Raw genomic sequence first — 22548 nt, forward strand, 5'->3', positions numbered from 1 at the left:
AATGTAAGACGACTGAACCGATTTCTATTAGTCTAAAAAGTACGACCACTACAATATTATTTCTGTTACAATTGAGGGACTACTAAAAGCTAAAGTATGAAACGAGTGGTTGAATTTGTAAGATAACTGAACCGATTTCTATTAGTCTAAAACGTACGACCACTACAATATTATGTCTGTCATAATTGTGGGACTTCTACAAGCTAAAGTATGGGACGACTGGTTTAAAATGTAAGACGACTGAACCGATTTCTATTAGTCTAAAAAGTACGACCACTACAATATTATTTCTGTTATAATTGTGGGACTACTAAAAGCTAAAGTATGAAACGAGTGGTTGAAAATGTAAGATAACTGAACCGATTTCTATTAGTCTAAAAAGTACGACCACTACAATATTATTTCTGTTACAATTGAGGGACTACTAAAAGCTAAAGTATGAAACGAGTGGTTGAATTTGTAAGATAACTGAACCGATTTCTATTAGTCTAAAACGTACGACCACTACAATATTATGCCTGTCATAATTGTGGGACTTCTACAAGCTAAAGTATGGGACGACTGGTTTAAAATGTAAGACGACTGAACCGATTTCTATTAGTCTAAAAAGTACGACCACTACAATATTATTTCTGTTATAATTGTGGGACTACTAAAAGCTAAAGTATGAAACGAGTGGTTGAAAATGTAAGATAACTGAACCGATTTCTATTAGTCTAAAAAGTACCACCACTACAATATTATTTCTGTTACAATTGAGGGACTACTAAAAGCTAAAGTATAAAACGAGTGGTTTAAAATGTAAGATAACTGAACCGATTTCTATTAGTCTAAAAAGTACGACCACTACAATATTATTTCTGTTACAATTTTGGGATTACTAAAAGCTAAAGTATGAAACGAGTGGTTGAAAATGTAAGATAACTGAACCGATTTCTATTAGTCTAAAAAGTACGACCACTACAATATTATTTCTGTTATAATTGTGGGATTACTAAAAGCTAAAGTATGAAACGACTGATTTAAAATGTAAGACAACTGAATTTATTTCTATAAATCTGAAATGTACGACGACTGAATTATTATTTTAGGTTATATTTCTGCGACGATTGATTTACAATGTAAGAAGACTGATTTCTGTCAGTTTTACATGTAAAGTACGCTTAACATTCACGTCCACTGAGTTTTAAGCTCTGTAGTACAAATTTACATTCACATCTGGTGCAAGTTTTTTTACTGAAACTCTGCAGGACGTATTTGTACAAGTTTGATTTTATACTAAAAACAACAAAAGTGTACTAAAAATGGTTCTTTCCCATTTTTTTGCTCAAAGCTTCTGTGCAACAAAATTCCCAAACAAAAGCACAATGATTAATTGAAACGGACGTCCGTATTTTTTCGCCCGCGCAAAACGGCGAAATGATTCAGCAGATGCAGACAGACATTATCAATATTCAAGCCAAACAAAAAAAAAAGAAAAAAAAGTGCATAAAACCCCTTCGAGGGAAACAACGTGTCCCGTTTTACGAGCGCGTCGCGAATTACATTCGAGAAATATGCTGGCTCGGATTATTTTTATTGTGCATTATCCGACGTGTCCTACATCTCTTCTAGAGCGATGCATTTCGGTGTCTGCGAAACAAAAAACGCCACTTTACATACGTCACGGACTCCCGCGAGAACGTTCGAAAAATAAGTGCACGACGACGGAGCTAATGTATGAGTTTCATCCCCCCACGAAATAAAAGTAGACGTAATTTGCCGTCTCGAACAAAGGGCGGATGACGGAGGATCGCTCGAAAGCCCTTTGTTTCAGCCAGCAACTAAATTTATATTTTCGCCCGAAGGCTTGAGGAAAAAAGCATCAACATACCATAGGACTAATCATAAAGCTCCGGTATTGTTAATGTGGGGATTTAGCTCTGCGAGTTTGAACGATCAATTCTCATTATCGCCCTCGTTTCCCGCTGAGCGGGAATTAAATTCCGATCGGCGCATCCACGGCAGCCAATTATCTCCAGACACGCCTCGAAAAATGTATGTGTGTGTTTGTGCCAAATGCCCGAAGACGGGGAATTCGGTTCCCAAGTCACGGACGCCTTTGATCGGTGTATCGCGTTACTCCCCGGTGCGGCACGTTGTTCAATTTGATGGGACCCCATCTTCCCCAACGCCCACATCGTCCCGATGGAACCGGGATTTTTCAACCGTCCGTCAGTTTCCGGCGTAACAATCTATCCCGACGGATGAGGTTTTAATTCGGAAAGTTCGCTCGGGCATTAATTAAAACCCGGTTTAAGTTCGATGGAATCCATAACCTGGCAATTCGGCAAGTGACTGGCTTCAACAGAGATTAAATGTCCCGGCGAACGTCGGATAATGAAACTGGGGAACTTTTAATTCAACGACACCGGAATTTAATTCGGCGACGGGAGTCGGTGAAATTGCGTGCTACGTCAATGTCTCAATGACAGGACGGCAGTTAAGTTTCGAAGTTTGGCGTATTTCGATTTGTGAAACATAATACGTGTTGGGTGTATGATTTTATTAGTTTTTTTTTCGAAGGTGTTCCATAAAATTTCAAGCTTAGTGGAGTATTTCGTTTGTCAAGTTACAGGGAAATCATTAATGTGTAAGTACAGTTAACTTTTAACTTTAAGAAATAAAGCTACAAGATTCACTTTAACTTTGCCAGATGAAGATCTTATACATAAAGATAATCAGTATAAAATGTACAACGACTGAAATATTATTTCGGTTATAATTGTGGTACTACAACAATCTAAAGTATGGGACGACTGGTTTAAAATGTAACACGACTGAATCGATTTCTATCAGTATAAAAGATACGACCACTGAAATAATATTTCGGTTATAACTGGAACTACTACAAGCTAATGTTTGGGACGACTGGTTTAAAATGTAAGACGAAAGAACCGATTTCTATCAGTCTAAAAAGTACGACCAATACATTATTATTTTTGTTATAACTATGGGACTACTACAAGCTAAAGTATGGGACGACTGGTTTAAAATGTAAGACGACTAAACCGATTTCTATTGGTATAAAAGGTACGACCACTGAAATAATATTTCGGTTATAACTGGGGCTACTATAAGCTAATGTTTGGGACGACTGGTTTAAAATGTAAGACGAAAGAACCGATTTTTATTAGCCTAAAAAGTACGACTACTGCAATATTATTTCTGTTATAATTGTGGGACCACTACAAGTTAAAGTTTAAGACGACTGGTTTAAAATATAAGACGACTGAATCAATTTCTATCAGTATAAAAGGTACGACCACTGAAATAATATTTCGGTTATAACTGAGACTACTAAAAGCTAATGTTTGGAAAGACTGGTTTAAAATGTAAGACGACTGAACCGATTTCTATCAGTATAAAAGGTACGACCACTGAAATAATATTTCGGTTATAACTGGGGCTACTACAAGCTAATGTTTGGGACGACTGGTTTAAAATGTAAGACGACTGAACCGATTTCTATAAGTCTAAAAAGTACGACAACTACAATATTATTTCTGTTATAATTGTGGGCCTACTACAAGATAAAGTATGAGACAACTTGTTTAAAATGTAAGACGACTAAACCGATTTCTATTGGTATAAAAGGTACGACCACTGAAATAATATTTCGGTTATAACTGGGGCTACTATAAGCTAATGTTTGGGACGACTGGTTTAAAATGTAAGACGAAAGAACCGATTTTTATTAGCCTAAAAAGTACGACTAGTGCAATATTATTTCTGTTATAATTGTGGGACCACTACAAGTTAAAGTTTAAGACGACTGGTTTAAAATGTAAGACGACTGAATCAATTTCTATCCGTATAAAAGGTACGACCACTGAAATAATATTTCGGTTATAACTGAGACTACTAAAAGCTAATGTTTGGAAAGACTGGTTTAAAATGTAAGACGACTGAACCGATTTCTATCAGTATAAAAGGTACGACCACTGAAATAATATTTCGGTTATAACTGGGGCTACTACAAGCTAATGTTTGGGACGACTGGTTTAAAATGTAAGACGACTGAACCGATTTCTATTAGCCTAAAAAGTACGACGACTACAATATTGTTTCTGTTATAATTGGGGGCCTACTACAAGTTAAAGTATGAGACGACTGGTTTAAAATGTAAGACGACTGAACCGATTTCTATCAGTATAAAAGGTACGACCACTGAAATAATATTTTGGTTATAACTGGGACAAGCTAATGTTTGGGACGACTGGTTTAAAATGTAAGACGACTGAACCGATTTCTATAAGTCTAAAAAGTACGACAACTACAATATTATTTCTGTTATAATTGTGGGCCTACTACAAGATAAAGTATGAGACGACTTGTTTAAAATGTAAGACGACTAAACCGATTTCTATTGGTATAAAAGGTACGACCACTGAAATAATATTTCGGTTATAACTGGGGCTACTACAAGCTAATGTTTGGGACGACTGGTTTAAAATGTAAGACGAAAGAACCGATTTTTATTAGCCTAAAAAGTACGACGACTACAATATTATTTCTGTTATAATTGTGGGACTACTACAAGCTAAAGTATGGGACGACTGGTTTAAAATGTAAGACGACTGAACCGATTTCTATCAGTATAAAAGGTACGACCACTGAAATAATATTTCGGTTATAACTGAGACTACTAAAAGCAAATGTTTGGAAAGACTGGTTTAAAATGTAAGACGACTGAACCAATTTCTATCAGTATAAAAGGTACGACCACTGAAATAATATTTCGGTTATAACTGAGACTACAAGCCAATGTTTGGGATGACTGGTTTAAAATGTATGACGACTGAACCAATTTCTATCAGTATAAAAGGTACGACCACTGAAATAATATTTCGGTTATAACTGGAACTACTACAAGCTAATGTTTGGGACGACTGGTTTAAAATGTTAGACGACTAAAACGATTTCTATTAGCCTAAAAAGTACGACGACTACAATTTTATTTCTGTTATAAATGTGGGTCTACTACAAGTTAAAGTATGAGACGACTGGTTTAAAATGTAAGACGACTGAATCGATTTATATCTGTATAAAAGGTACGACCACTGAAATAATATATCGGTTATAACTGGAACTACTACAAGCTAATGTTTGGGACGACTGGTTTAAAATGTAAGACGAAAGAACCGATTTTTATTAGCCAAAAAGTACGACGACTACAATATTATTTCTGTTATAATTGTGGGACTACTACAAGCTAAAGTATGAGACGACTGGTTTAAAATGTAAGACGACTGAATCAATTTCTATCAGTATAAAAGGTACGACCGACTGAAATAATATTTTGGTTAAAACTGAGACTAGTACAAGCTAATGTTTGGGACGACTGGTTTAAAATGTAAGACGAAAGAACCGATTTCTATTAGTCTAAAAAGTACGACTACTACATTATTATTTTTGTTATAACTATGGGACTACTACAAGCTAAAGTATGGGATGACTGGTTTAAAATGTAAGACGACTGAACCGATTTATATCTGTATAAAAGGTACGACCGCAGAAATAATATTTCGGTTATAACTGGGACTACTACAAGCTAATGTTTTGGACGACTGGTTTAAAATGTTAGACGACTAAAACGATTTCTATTAGCCTAAAAAGTACGACGACTACAATTTTATTTCTGTTATAAATGTGGGTCTACTACAAGTTAAAGTATGAGACGACTGGTTTAAAATGTAAGACGACTGAATCGATTTCTATCAGTATAAAAGGTACGATCACTGAAATAATATTTCGGTTATAACTGTGACTACTACAAACTAATGTTTGGGACGACTGGTTTAAAATATAAGACGACTAAATCGATTTCTATGAGTATAAAATGTACGATTGAAATAATAATATATTACAGTTTGTCAGGTAAACATGGTTAATCAATTGTATAATCAATATAACTTGCTTAAACCATAAGTAACATTTTATATCACATTAAACATAATGTAATTATTTTAAGTGGTGTTCTCAGCACCCAAAAGTAATAGCTGTAATTAATGTCAATACATTGCCAAAGTTAGGTTAAGTTATATATCCAGACTGTGTGTGTTCATTAACCTAACTTTTTGTGTGACTTAAAAGAAGGACAAGTGAATGACCCTGCACCCAACGAGGAAAAAATTTGCCTTTGCCAGTAGCACGGATTTATGTCAGTCGCAGTTGTTGCCTACACGTTGCAAATCATTCGCAAAACTTTCCGTATTTATGATTTTCACTTCGTCATGTGCATGAATTCGAATTAATTACGTGACGTCGTAAAGTTTTACGACTTGCTTTATCGGTTGTTCCGAAGCTGAATTTAAAATAATGCGGGACCGAAACTTTCGACAGTTCCCGAAACTGTTCCCGACAAAATATGTATCCACATGATTCGATTATTCCTCCGCCAAGTGCGCCCGTGTAATTCCCATACTTTGTAGCATTTTCATGTTCGTACACTGCAAAAGGAACGAAAACGAGGCAAAAAAAAATAAACAACCAGCTTCGCCATTGAAAGTAGACGTCATTAAATCAAAGCGGGCATTCGTGATACGCGAACCGATACAGCCGAAGCAATCGAATGTGTTTGCACTCGGAAATGCAAAGAGTGCCTCGGCAACGCTGACGTTTGAATATTCAGTCGAAAATAGAATTAAGGATTGAATTGGCGTCGAGTGTGTGCACGATACGCCGTCCCCCCAGCCACCCCCGCGGGCTTTATTAGTTTAAAGACGTACGTGGAAAATTCCTGGCCGTGATATCGTCTCCGGTTTCTCGCTACATTGGTTTTTGTGCTGATTTGTGAACGGGATGACAAAGGGAGCCAACACTAAAGACCGACCAGATATGGTACGTGCACCGTTCGTTGTGTATTGAATTCAACGTGGGGGAGTAAACGGGCTATTTTTAGAACGGCTTTTGTCATCTGCATAATCTTGCACTAAACCCTATGGACAATTGTGTCTGGAAATTACTGCCACGTTAAATCACGGGAACGGGGACAAGTGGTCCGGTGCAATGACAACTGGAACTGACGTCCGGCCTCGTTCTTCTCAAAGCGTCCTTAGTCCTCGACGTTTATTTGGGTCCGTCTTAATCTGGACCCGAGTGCGATTAGGCTGACGGGCCGGGATCAGGACCGCGTCGACTTGGTCGGACGTTTTGTGTAATTGGGACTTTAACTGCATCAAAGGCCGTTGCAATTTGTGGGGGAAACTCGCCATTAACTTAGATCTTAGAACTTTGTGAAGGTCACTTACCACAACAACTTTATCTACAATTAGTATGGTAGATATTTATCTTGTCCATTATTTTTGTAGTGGTTTATTGTCACTTGATTATTTTAAGGGCTAAATGGGGGCCTCCCAACTGTAGTACTCCCCACTTATAAATATGTACAAATATATTTGTGTAGTTTAGATTTATTTTAAGCTGGTAGATTAATCAAATTTGGTCATGTGTCATTATCTATTACGGCCGGGATCCTTCCAACCATCTGGTATGCTGATTAATTATTATCGGGCGTAACCATCGCCAATAGTGTGACATAGCTAATCTGCTCCGACCGAGCACATAAACATCGACGTGTTATTAATCCCAATCATGATCTATGGTGCGCAAACTTTTAATACTATTTTTCGTTATTGGAGCTTCGCATACGTTATTGCACACGTTCCCGTTACAACTTTGATCCCGCAGGCATCAAAGTCGTCCCGCCGTTTCCGGTAATGGACGTGAGAACTCGCGGTATCGGGCAACGCGATATCCTCTTTGCTCGGGGAGTTTCCGAGCTGTCACAACAACTTTCCACGGATATAACCCGGTCGGCTTCAGTTGCGCCACGGCATACATTTCCATGCGAATTCGGTCGGGGAACTAATATAAACTTTATGAAATTGATAGAAGCTGGCCGTCCGGCTTTTGTGTCGACCCCCTTCAAAAGAACTCTTGTGTATGTGATGGTGGGCGAAAAATTGAAAATGTGTCTTTTATTACACACACAGTTCACATGCTTGACAATGAGAATGGACATTGAAAATGTGGATATTTAAAACTTAAATTGCGTTTGTTTATGCGACAACGTCGCAAATTTAAATAATACGTAACATAAGTTTTACATATCTCACATATGTCACACATTTTACATATTTATTTCACATATTTCACATATTTTACATATCTTACATATATTACATATCTTACATATATTACATATCTTACATATATTACATATCTTACATATCTTACATATCTTACATATCTTACATATCTTACATATCTTACATATTTTATATATTTTTCATATTTGTCATATTTTTCATATTTTACATCTTACATATTTTACATATTTTATATATTTGTCATGTTTATTTTATTTTTCATATTTTTTATATTTATTATATTTTCATATTTTTGATATTTTTGATATTTTTCATATTTTTTATATTTTTCATATTTATCATATTTTACATATTTCACATATTTTATATATTTTTCATATTTGATATATTTTTTCATATTTTTTATATTTTTCATATTTATCATATTTTACATATTTCACATATTTTATATATTTTTCATATTTTTCATATTTTTACATATTTTATATATTTTTCATATTTGTCATATTTTTCATATTTTACATCTTACATATTTTACATATTTTATATATTTGTCATAGGTTTATTTTATTTTTCATATTTTTTATATTTTTCATATTTTCATATTTTTGATATTTTTCATATTTTTTATATTTTATAGATTTTTCATATTTTTAATATTTTTCATATGTGATATATTTTTTATATTTTTCATATTTTTTATATTTTTCATATTTTTTATATTTTTCATGTTTTTCATAATTTTTATATTTTTCATATTTTTTATATTTTTTGTTTTTCATTTTTTTTATATTTTTCATATTTTTTATATTTTTCATATTTTTCATATTTTTCATATTTTTTATATTTTTCATATTTTTTATATTTTACATAATTTTCATAGTTTTCATATTTTGCATTTTATTCATAGTTTACATAATTTATATATTTAATTTTACATATTTCATATTTATTTATATATTTAAATTATAAAAAGTAAGCCCAATTTTTATGCAAATAGTTCGGGAACTCGAATCGTATCAATCCGATTATTTTGCGTAATTTTTATTGTGAACTTTATGAGCCCCGTGAATTCCATTAGCTCATAATTAGATCATACATACCCATTTAGATGTTTTATATGCCAAGGCCGAATTGCTACATGAGCACAAAATCCATTATGCTTATTACGTTCGGTTTAGTTATAATAATGCAAAAAACCAACAATATTATTCAAATGATACACCGGTCGCGACGTTTTTTTATTAATGCAATAGTGAAATATATTTAATGAGGCTCTTTGATGTTCCAAATGTGAAATCCTCGAATTATGTGCGGCGCATCGGAAACGAACGCGGTTTGTACGAGTGAATCCATTGATACTCGTCATTTCCCCCCCGATTAATTTATTCGCCCGTCGATAAAATGAGTTTTATCTCGCGTCCGGAAAATCATCGGGCCCCTTGCCTCCCGGTTATTAATCATGAACGTTTTGTTTCAGGTGTGCGTTTCAGCTTGCCGATTGTTGTTCTTGTTGCTGGGGGTGAGTGCTTTTTTAATTGGATTTTCCGTTTGTTAAGTTATTCATTTCCCGGCGGCGATCGTGTTTTATTTGCCTATCGATCCTGCTGTAGTTCCTTTTTGTTTGTTTGTTTGTTTGTTTGTTATTATTTAACGGAACAACTTCAATAATCAAAAACTAGCGGCGATCCAATTAATTTTTTTCCTAGTTATTCAAATTTGTTTTTTTGTTCACCTTAATCGATATTCCAATTTATTAGAAATCCTTTCGTTGTCGAAATAAATTAATTTATTGCAAAAATCTTTAATTAATCATAATAATGTGGCTGTGGCTAATTCACTAAAAGCTATGAAAAGAATGGAGCCGTAACTCAACACTTTAATTAACTTCTGTGTGGCGTTTCTTAGCAACACAAAACAGTATGGACCCTTTTTATTTGCCATAAAATTCTAATGATACTTTTGTTTACAACATCCTATGATAATTGTAGCTTCATAACGGAACGTTAAATTTTTATTACATGTTTTGTTAATGAACAGGTTATATTTTTATGTTTTAGTGCTTAATAATTCTTGTTTATAGACTTTTAACCCTTCGTTTAATTATTAGCTTTGGTTTTATGGATGTAATAAGGCTGAAATTAAATCAGATAATAATAAGATTATATTATGAAGTAGTTTTATTAACTGATATTCATAAAAGCACACTTTAATTAAGATTTTTTAATGGATTTTTGATTTATACTGCTACATTCAATTAACTAAAAATTATGTTTTACCAATTACTATCATTAATGGTCATAGGATAAATATTTTAACTACTATGTATAATTTTATGAAGGTAATGAACTTAAAAAATATATAATAAAATTGTATTAAAACATCTATTTATTAATATTATTTCATTTCTTTTTAAATATTCTGATTTGATTATTTAAGTATTTTTAAAAATAATATGTTATAGATCATTTATTACATATCTTACGTATTTATTACACATATTATGTTAAATATCTTACGTTTGTTTATATATCTTAATGCTTATTACTTATCTTACATATTTTTTACGTATCTTACATATTTTTTACATATCTTACATATAGAATATATGTATTACTTTACAAATCTTACATTTTTTTACATATTATACATATTTTTTACGTATCTTACATATTTTTTATATATTATACATATTTTCTTACATATCTTACATTTTGTTACATAACTTACATATTTTTTTACAAATCTTACATATTTTTTACATATCTTACATATTTTTTAAATGTCTTACATTATTTTACATACCTTACATATTTTTTACTTATCTTACATCTTTTTTACATATTTTTTTACATATCTTACATATTTTTTTACATATCTTATATATTTTATAAATTTTTTTAAATATTATACATATTTTTTACATATCTTACAAATTTTTTTATATATTTTATTCATACTTTTTACATATTATATATATTTTTTACAAATCTTACATATTTTTTACAAATCTTACATATTTTTTTAAATATCTTACATTATTTACATATCTTACATGTAAGATATATGTATTACTTTACAAATCTTACATTTTCTTACATAATATTACATATTTTCTTAAATATCTTACATTTTGTTGCATATCTTACATATTTTTTACGTAACTTACATATTTTTTAAATGTCTTACATTATTTTACATTTCTTACATATTTTTTACATATTTTTTTACATATCTTACATATTCTTTTACATATCTTATATATTTTATACATTTTTTTAAATATTATACATATTTTCTTACATATCTTACATATTTTTTTACATATTTTATTCATACTTTTTACATATTATACATATTTTCTTACATATCTTACATATTATTTACAAATCTTACATATTTTCTACAAATCTTACATATTTTTTACATATCTTACATATTTTTTTACATATTTTATTCATATTTTTTACATATTATACATATATTTTACATATCTTACATATTTATTAGACATATTTTTTTACATACTTTACATTTTGTTACATATTTTACATATTTTCTACAAATCTTAAATATTTTTTACATATTATATATATTTTATTCATATTTTTTACATATTTTCTTACATATCTTACATTTTGTTACATATCTTACAAATTTTTTACAAATCTTACATATTTTTTACGTATCTTACATACTTTTTAAATATCACATTATTTTACATATTTTTTACAAATCTTACATATTTTCTACAAATATTACATATTTTTTAAATATATTACATTATTTTTCATATCTTACATATTTTTTACATATTATATATATTTTTTACCTATCGTACATATTTTTTACTTATCTTACATATTTCTTTACATATCTTACATTATTTTACATCTTAAATATTTTTTGCATTTCTTACATATCTTACATATTTTACACTTAAAATCATAAAAGAAGCTGCTGCCTTTGAGATTGTTTTTCAAATATGCAGAAGTGTAAAATTATTTTGAGCTTTTCTAATATTTTTCAGTGACTCTTTATCATCCTTATTTCAATTATTATATAAGACTGTTATTAATTATTGTTAATAAACCCAAGATATTTTTTATACCGTAGCGGTATGGTAATTGAGCTCTTCAAACCGCAATAAATATCCATTACGGTAGAAATTTATTCACGGTCATAATTCCTGGTTCCGAATCCGCCGTTAATTACTGCCGAATTTGTTCGCGAGTGCTTTGCCAACCGTCGAACGAAACGCCATTTGTTGCGGTCATCGATCGCAGGAACAGGGGGTAGTTAACCCGCAACGAAATTTGCCCACCTATTCCGGCTGGCGTTGCGGGGGTGATTTTTTTAAAATTGCAGATCAACGAATTGTTCCGTCTTCATTCATCATTTTTGAAAGTTATGCAACGTTAGTACTCTTCATGCAGCATCTGGTGCATATAATACTCTAATGGCCGATACATCAAATTAAATTACGTGCGAAATAGCTGCACTACATCGACCTGACGCAGACCATAAAACATCTCTTTCGCTCACATCATAATTTACCAGCTTGGCGGATTGAATTAGATGTGTCCCGAAGACGTGTTTAATGACTCAATAATTGGTTCAAGGCTGAAGGTTTTACTGAAATATTACCTATTCATTTATATATTTCCTGCCATAAAGGAACTGTCATTTTCATCTGGTTAATCAAATTGAAATACGACATCAACTAGTAATTAAAACAGTGGAGGTGTAAATAATTTCTGAAACGTGTGTGACCATCATAATTTATTAGTATGTCTGATTGGATTAGATCTGTTTAATGTTTCAATAATTGGTTGAAACCTAAAGACTAAAATATCTCATGAGAGCAACTTACTCCTGTCAAGCAGGAGGTGTTATGTTCATCTGTCTAACTAACTTAAGACACGACATCATTGAAATTAGGTCGAATATCTATAATTCGTATGACTAGTAATTTACACCACGTAGTTGTAAATATTTTTTACATATCTTGCTTTATTTTAAATAGCTTACATATTTTACGTATTTTTTACGTATCTTACATATTTTTTTACATATCTTACGTATTGCCTACATATTTTTCTACATATTTTGCATATTTTTTTTACATTTCTTATGTATTTTACATATTTTTTTACGTATCTTACATATTTTTTACATATATTATATATTGTTTACATATTTTCTACATATCTTGCACATTTTTTACATTTCTTACATATTTTTACATATCTTACATATTTTTTATATATCTTACATATTTTTCATATTTTTTACGTATATTGCATATTTTTTTACATTTCTTACATATTTTTACATATTTTTCATATTTTTTTATGTATCTTCCCTATTTATTTACATTTCTTACATATTTTACGTATATTGCATATTTTTTTACATTTCTTACATATTTTTACGTATTTTTTACACATCTTACATATTGTTTACATATTTTTCATATTTTTTTACATATCTTACATATTTTTTATATATCTTACATATTTTTCATATTTTTTACGTATATTGCATATTTTTTTACATTTCTTACATATTTTTACATAATTTTCATATTTTTTTTATGTATCTTTCCTATTTATTTACATTTCTTACATATTTTACGTATATTGCATATTTTTTTACATTTCTTACATATTTTTACGTATTTTTCATATTTTTTTTTACATATCTTACACATTGGTTTACATATCTTACGTATTTTTTACACATCTTACATATTGTTTACATATTTTTCATATTTTTTTACATATCTTACATATTTTTTATATATCTTACATATTTTTCATATTTTTTACGTATATTGCATATTTTTTTACGTTTCTTACATATTTTTACATATTATTCATATTTTTTTATGTATCTTCCCTATTTATTTACATTTCTTACATATTTTACGTATATTGCATATTTTTTTACATTTTTTACATATTTTTACGTATTTTTCATATTTTTTTTACATATCTTACACATTGGTTTACATATCTTACATATTTTTTACACATCTTACATATTGTTTACATATTTTTCATATTTTTTTACGTATCTTACATATTTTTACGTATCTTACACATTTTTTACATATCTTACATATTGTCTACATATTTTGCATATTTTTTTTACATTTCTTATGTATTTTACATATTTTTTTACATATATTACATATTTTTACGTATCTTACATATTTTTTTTATATATCTTACATATTTTTCATATTTTTTTTACGTATATTGCATATTTTTTACATTTCTTACATATATTTACATATTTTACATATTTTTTTACGTATCTTACATATTGTTACGTATTTTTCATATTTTTTTTACGTATCTTGCCTATTTATTTACATTTCTTACATACTTTACGTATCTTACATATTTTTTTATAATTATTACATATTTTTACATATTTTTCATATTTTTTACGTATCTTACATTTTTTAATTTTTTTTATGTATCTTACTTACATACATATTGTTCACATATTTTTCATATTTTTTACATATTTTGTATAATTTTTTACATTTCTTACATATTTTTTATGTATCTTACATATTTTTTACGTATTTTATATATTTTTTACAAATCTTACATATTTTTTTTTCGTTTTTTGCATATTTCTTTACATATCTTATGTATTGTTTACATATTTTTCATATTTTTTACATACCTTACATATTTTTTACTTATTTTTCATATTTTTTTACATTTCTTACATATTGTTACGTATCTTACATATTTTTTTACACATCTTACACATTTTTTTACATTTCCTGCATATTTTTACGTCTTACATATTGTTACGTATCTTACACATTTTTTTACATATCTTACATATTGTTTTGTATCTTACACATTTTTACGTATCTTACATATTTTATTATATATCTTATATATTTTTTACATATCTTACATATTGTTTACACATTTTTCCTATTTTTTTACGTATCTTACATATTGTTTTACATATCTTACATATTTTTTACATTTCCTTCATATTTTTACGTATCTTACATATTTTTTTACATATCTTACATATTTTTTGTGTATCTTTGAATAATTGACAGAAGGCTAAAGATATGACTAAAACATTACACAGGAGCAAACCATGTCCGGAGCAGGCGCGTCCAATTACACTCCTGCCGTGCAGGAGGTGTCCCATCCATCTGACTAATCAACCCGCGACACACGAGGCCACCAAAATAAAGTCGAATCTATAATTCGTGCGACCGGTAATTAAAACGATGGAGGTGTAAATATTTGCCGGAAAGGATCGATGAACTGTGAGGCGAAAGTCGCAGCGGCATATTTCAGTTTAAATTATGTTGCAAACGCTGCGACTCCAAAGGGGAACGCAGTCGCTTTGTTTCACTCGCTGAATTTATATGATAAATGTGTTCTTTGAATTCTTGCATCAATTTATTTGTCCTGAGTCTCGACTTTAATACAATTATCTGCTGTGCTACATTTTATATTGTGCACACTTTACTTTGTCAGCTGAGTAAGTAAACTTGTTCACAAGTTTAGCTGAAGTTATAATTAAGTAAATGGTACAAACGAAACCAAATTAAAACGCAATAATATGGATTAGTTTAAATCGTTAACTTATTCATCTTAATCACCACTATAATCCCTCCGGAACTCGAGTTGTTAATATAATCTCCGGGATAAGCTTCGCCGTTCCATGTTCCGGTGCGATTGCCACGTTTTATCCGGTGAAAACATCCCCGTGCTTCCTAATGTCGTGTTTAATGGAACGGGCACGTGTACAAACCCGATATGGTTATCGGTTTCGTTTCAATAGGAAGCCGGAGTAAATTGGAGGAAAAATGCATACGCCAACGTACGGTAATTTGTATTCAATTCCCGATTAGTCTTTGAATTAAACGAACGGCGTCTTATCTTCAACGTGGGTTTATTTAATTGGTTTGGCGACTACAAAATTGTTCTTTAAAAGGTCAGCAACAAAGACTAAATTAATTGGTTTTTTTAAACCAAATTTCTACTGGAATGGAATGGAATGGAAAAGGGGCATTAAACCAGTCGATAGTTATGGCCTAATAAATGTGCAACGGCAGTAAATTGAGGGTTGAAAAATGTTAAGTAAAAAGCTTGTTAAAGGGATGATTATGTGGGCAAAAATTGGATTTTGGGCAAATAATACTCTCAGATTAAATCGATTCAATTATCCGGATCAATAAAACTGTTTGATATGCTTTCAGACTTGGATGTTTCAGTGAAATTAATTTTTTGATGTAATATCACGGTTTAATTTGGAGCTGCAACAAAACAGGAAATTAGGGATGCATAAAAACATATTTAATTAGTTTAAACCGTGGATGTTTTTTGTATTTGTACCTGATATCATTTCCATATTTATGAATAGGTAATTACATTTCAATGTGAAACAAATTGCACATTTGTAATAAATTCTCAGTAAATATGAAATGCAATTAAGTGACAGTATTATTCAGGGAAAATAATTAAAAATTGCTTTTGTATCGATAAACAACATGATATAAATTTCAGTACTTTTATATCAAATGCTAATTTTTGGATTGATTAAATTTCAGTTCTTTTATTTTGTTAATTAAAGTCTGTATCGGGAATTTTAATTTAAATTTTAAACTCAGGGTTAATTATTCTTATTGAAAATTCAAAGACTTCTAAATTTAAAATTGTATACATTTCAGAATATAAATTTTATGAATTTTAGGAATATAAAATTTTGATAAAGGAACATTTAATAAATATTAAAAAATATGAAATTGTTTCACACATACAGTTTAGAAGCTTAATTTTGTATTTTATTATATATATTTTAGGAAACATACAATTAATGGAAAGAAAAATTTAATTAAATCTAAATTTAGGAATTTAAAATAAATATTAAAAAGTATGAAATTCTTTGACACATAAAGTATAGAAACTTAAAAAGTTTATATTTGTTAATTTGGAAGCTTAATTTTGTATTTTATATATATATTTCAGGAAACATACAATTAATGGAAAGAAAAATTTAATTAAACCTATATTTAGGAATTTAAAATAAATATTAAAAAGTATGAAATTCTTTGACACATAAAGTTTAGAAACTTAAAAAGTTTATATTTGTTAATTTGGAAGCTTAATTTTGTAAATTATATATATTTCAGGAAACATACAATTAATGGAAAGAAAAATTTAATTAAACCTATATTTAGGAATTTAAAATATATATTAAAAATTATGAAATTCTTTGGCATATAAAGTTTAGAAGCTTAAAAAGTTTATATTTGTTAATTTAGAAGGTTAATTTTATATTTTATATATATTTTAGGAAACATATAATTAACAGAAAGAAAAATTTAATTAAACCTAAATTTAAGAATATAAAATAAATATTAAAAAGTATGAAATTCTTTGACACATAAAGTTTAGAAGCTTAAAAAGTTTATATTTGTTAATTTAGAAGCTTAATTTTGTATTTTATATATATTTTAGGAAACATACAATTAATGGAAAGAAAAATTTAATTAAACCTAAATTTAGGAATTTAAAATAAATATTAAAAAGTATGAAATTCTTTGACACATAAAGTTTAGAAGCTTAAAAAGTTTATATTTGTTAATTTAGAAGCTTAATTTTGTATTTTATATATATTTTAGGAAACATACAATTAATGGAAAGAAAAATTTAATTAAACCTAAATTTAGGAATTTAAAATAAATATTAAAAAGTATGAAATTCTTTGGCACATAAAGTTTAGAAGCTTAAAAAGTTTATATTTGTTAATTTAGAAGCTTAATTTTGTATTTTATATATATTTTAGGAAACATACAATTAATGGAAAGAAAAGTTTAATTAAACCTAAATTTAGGAATTTTAAAATATAGATTAAAAATTATGAAATTCTTTGACACATAAAGTTTAAAAGCTTAAAAAGTTTATATTTGTTAATTTAGAAGCTTAATTTTGTATTTTATATATATTTTAGGAAACATACAATTAATGGAAAGAAAAATTTAATTAAATCTAAATTCAGAAATTTAAAATAAATATTAAAAAGTATGAAATTCTTTGACACATAAAGTTTAGAAGCTTAAAAGGATCATATTTGTTAATTTAGAAGTTTAATTTTGTATTTTATATATATTTTAGGAAACATACAATTAATGGAAAAAAAAATTTAATTAAACCTAAATTTAGGAATTTAAAATAAATATTAAAAAGTATGAAATTCTTTGACACATAAAGTTTAGAAGCTTAAAAAGTTTATATTTGTTAATTTAGATGCTTAATTTTGTATTTTATATATATTTTAGGAAACATACAATTAATAGAAAGAAAAGTTTAATTAAACCTAAATTTAGGAATTTAAAATATACATTAAAAATTATGAAATTCTTTGACACATAAAGTTTAGAAGCTTAAAAAGTTTATATTTGTTAATTTAGAAGCTTAATTTTGTATTTTATATATATTTTAGGAAACATACAATTAATGGAAAGAAAAATTTAATTAAACCTAAATTTAGGAATTTAAAATAAATATTAAAAAGTACGAAATTTTTTGACACATAAAGTTTAGAAGCTTAAAAAGTTTATATTTGTTAATTTAGAAGCTTAATTTTGTATTTTATATATATTTTAGGAAACATACAATTAATGGAAAGAAAAGTTTAATTAAACCTAAATTTAGGAATTTTAAAATATAGATTAAAAATTATGAAATTCTTTGACACATAAAGTTTAAAAGCTTAAAAAGTTTATATTTGTTAATTTAGAAGCTTAATTTTGTATTTTATATATATTTTGGGAAACATACAATTAATGGAAAGAAAAATTTAATTAAACCTAAATTTAGGAATTTAAAATATACATTAAAAATTATGAAATTCTTTGACACATAAAGTTTAGAAGCTTAAAAAGTTTATATTTGTTAATTTAGATGCTTAATTTTGTATTTTATATATATTTTAGGAAACATACAATTAATGGAAAGAAAAATTTAATTAAACCTAAATTTATGAATTTAAAATAAATATTAAAACGTATGAAATTCTTTGGCACATAAAGTTTAGAAGCTTAAAAAGTTTATATTTGTTAATTTAGAAGCTTAATTTTGTATTTTATATATATTTTAGGAAACATACAATTAATGGAAAGAAAAGTTTAATTAAACCTAAATTTAGGAATTTAAAATATACATTAAAAATTATGAAATTCTTTGACACATAAAGCTTAAAAGCTTAAAAAGTTTATATTTGTTAATTTAGAAGCTTAATTTTGTATTTTATATATATTTTAGGAAACATACAATTAATGGAAAGAAAAATTTAATTAAACCTAAATTTAGGAATTTAAAATAAATATCAAAAAAGTATGAAATTCTTTGACACATAAAGTTTAGAAGCTTAAAAAGTTTATATTTGTTAATTTAGAAAATTAATTTTGTATTTTATATATATTTTAGGAAACATACAATTAATGGAAAGAAAAATTTAATTAAACCTAAATTTAGGAATTTAAAATAAATATTAAAAAGTATGAAATTCTTTGACACATAAAGTTTAGAAGCTTAAAAAGTTTATATTTGTTAATTTAGAAGCTTAATTTTGTATTTTATACATATTTTAGGAAACATACAATTAATGGAAAGAAAAATTTAATTAAACCTAAATTTAGGAATTTAAAATATACATTAAAAATTATGAAATTCTTTGACACATAAAGTTTAGAAGCTTAAAAAGTTTATATTTGTTAATTTAGAAGCTTAATTTTGTATTTTATATATATTTTAGGAAACATACAATTAATGGAAAGAAAAATTTAATTAAACCTAAATTTAGGAATTTAAAATATACATTAAAAATTATGAAATTCTTTGACATATAACGTTCAGAAGCTTAAAAATTTACATATGTTAATTGACAATTCAAATAATAATCAAACAAAAACACTATTTCAACAATACACAGTATATAAACATTAAACTTTTCACTAAATCCATTCAGTTTCACTTATAAGATATACGTCAGCTATATAGCTACAGAAATATTGTTATAAGCATGTCGGTGACGCGAACGCTCGAGATATATTTTATTTATATTTATGAATTTAGAAAGTTAATTTTTTATTTTCAAATTTTAGCAAAAAAATTAGAAATAAATCACAAGTATGGAAAAAATACAAAACAACTTTGACATATAAAATGTAATACCTTAAAATAATTTAAATTAGAAACTTAAAAATTTATCAAAATGGGAAACCTGCATTGGCATTAAACCAAGGGAATTTTTACAACCCAATAAAAACGTAATATCAGCAAAATTGAAGGCTGAAACACCCCAAACACAAAACGCTGTGGAAGTAGTGAACCAGAAAAATGTTACAACGAGATTTATGTTAAGTTCAAGCTGATGGTTTTTCCGCCGCACACTTCTGAAAGCATTTTAATCATGTTTGAGCGAAATAAACACGCAAACATTTTGTTGAACTTAACAACCGTGTACAGGCTTAACACAAATATTAGTTCGATCCATTTTCCGCGGTGGGTTCATGTTCATCTAACGAAGACATTCTCCCCTAATTACGTCGACGATTATTCGTATCAAGTTGGAATTCGAATAAAATGACGTTGTTAACGGGATAATTATGTTGGGGAAAAATTCAATTTTGGCGGAATATAAATGGGGAGGGAAGTGGGAACCAACCCCTTTCGGATTTAATCGAATCAATTATCCGGATACAGTGATCAGATCGATGGTTTTGTCACGGGGCAATTTCAGCCAACCCCTTTCTGTCAATATAAATGTTTGACAAGCTTTTAAACGACCATGTTTCAATTAAATTATTTTACTCCTTTAATATAATATAATATTTAAGTTTCTTTTAGTTGTCAAAATTAAACCAGTAATAAATTTTTACTTAACTAAATTCAAATAATTCTTCATTTTTATGTTCATAATTTGTGAATTCAACTGTTTTTTACAATTTGTCCAAAATATCTAAATACTTAAATTAACGATGATTTGAATGACAAACTAAAATGTGATACTTAAAATATTTTAATCGACACGTCAGGTGCTCAGCTTAATTCAGCCCAACAGACAGGCAAAAGCTGCTTCAGCCGAAACAGGAAAACGACCCAGAAATTAACCCCGTGAATTTTTACAGTCCAATAAGAACACAACAACAGTAAATTTGAGGTTGAATCCAAAATGGTGACATAGTGAACCGGATAAATGTCACAACGGGATTTATGTTAAGCTTTAAGCTGATGGTTTTTTAGGCTGCACACTTCTGAAAACAATTTAGTCATGTTTGAAACGAAATAAACATGGCGAGCATTTAATTGAATTTAACTTGGGCACACAAGAATCTTTTCGATTAGTTTTCCTGATAGTTTATGTTCATCAAACAACATCAGGTATTTATAGAAGTAAATGGCGTTGTTAACGAGGTAATTGTGTTGGGGAAAAATTCGTTTTTGGGGGCAAGTTTAAGTCCACCCCTTTTGGATTTAATCGAATCAATTATCAGGAGACTGTGATCATATGGGTGGTTTTATTGCAGGATAATTTCAGTCAGCCAGGAATCACATAAATTAAGTTTTTTAAAGCTTTCCTGTCATGACTGTGCTTTTACAACATAAAGTTTTGATGAAATTAATTGTTAAATTGGGAACTGTAACAAAACAAGAATTGAGACAGGAATAAAAACATATATTCAATTAATTTAAATTTATTTATTTTGTATTTCATTTTTAATTTATAAAATTCAAACGTAAAAACTAAAGTATTTTATGTTAATATTTTTTTAGTTGTAAAAATTTATGGATTTATTGATTTATCGAAAGAGAAAGATGCATTAAAATTAAACCGGTGGTTTTTTATGTCCCCACAAAACCGTAACGTCAGTAAATTGAAGGGTGAAAGTCAGCGAATCCAAAATTGTGAGGCTGCGAACCGGAAAAATGTTACAACGAGCTTTACGTTAAGCTCAAGCTGTTGGTTTTTGCGTTAACGCACCGCCCGAAAGCTCTTTTAATCGCGTTCGAACGAAATAAACTCGCAAACATTTAATTGTACAAGTTGAACACCGACATTATTTCGATTCGTTCGTGTTCATCAAACAAGACATTCCACCCTTAATTACTTGTACGATCCGGGCGATGATGGAATTCGACGTAACGGCGTTGTTAAGGGGATAATTACGTTTTTCGATTTTTGGGGGAGTGTATTTTGGATACGACGACCCAATCCTTTCAGAATTAATCGAATCAATTATCCGGATACAGTGATCAGATGGATGGCTTTGTTGTGGGGGCAGTTTCAGTCAACAAACGTGTATATTAATTGAATTTTTTAAAGCCTCTCAGTC

General features: G+C 28.5%; 1 protein-coding gene across 5 annotated transcripts in view; it reads left to right on the plus strand.

Moving 5' to 3' along the window:
- Positions 1-22548, plus strand: part of LOC109601122 (protein-tyrosine sulfotransferase) — a 132289-nt gene that overhangs the window by 61941 nt on the left and 47800 nt on the right. For 4 of the 5 annotated variants that reach the window (XM_049967355.1, XM_049967357.1, XM_020017342.2 and 1 more), the window contains one exon: positions 9634-9675. The gene's annotated coding sequence lies outside the window, so the exon portion shown is untranslated. Of the gene's footprint in view, positions 1-2561; positions 2633-9633; positions 9676-22548 lie in introns of those variants that run through there. The other variant, XM_020017343.2, reaches the window with a different exon arrangement.

The sequence above is a fragment of the Aethina tumida genome, chromosome 5 (genome assembly GCF_024364675.1).
Source record: "Aethina tumida isolate Nest 87 chromosome 5, icAetTumi1.1, whole genome shotgun sequence".
Classification (NCBI taxonomy): Eukaryota; Metazoa; Arthropoda; class Insecta; order Coleoptera; family Nitidulidae; genus Aethina; species Aethina tumida.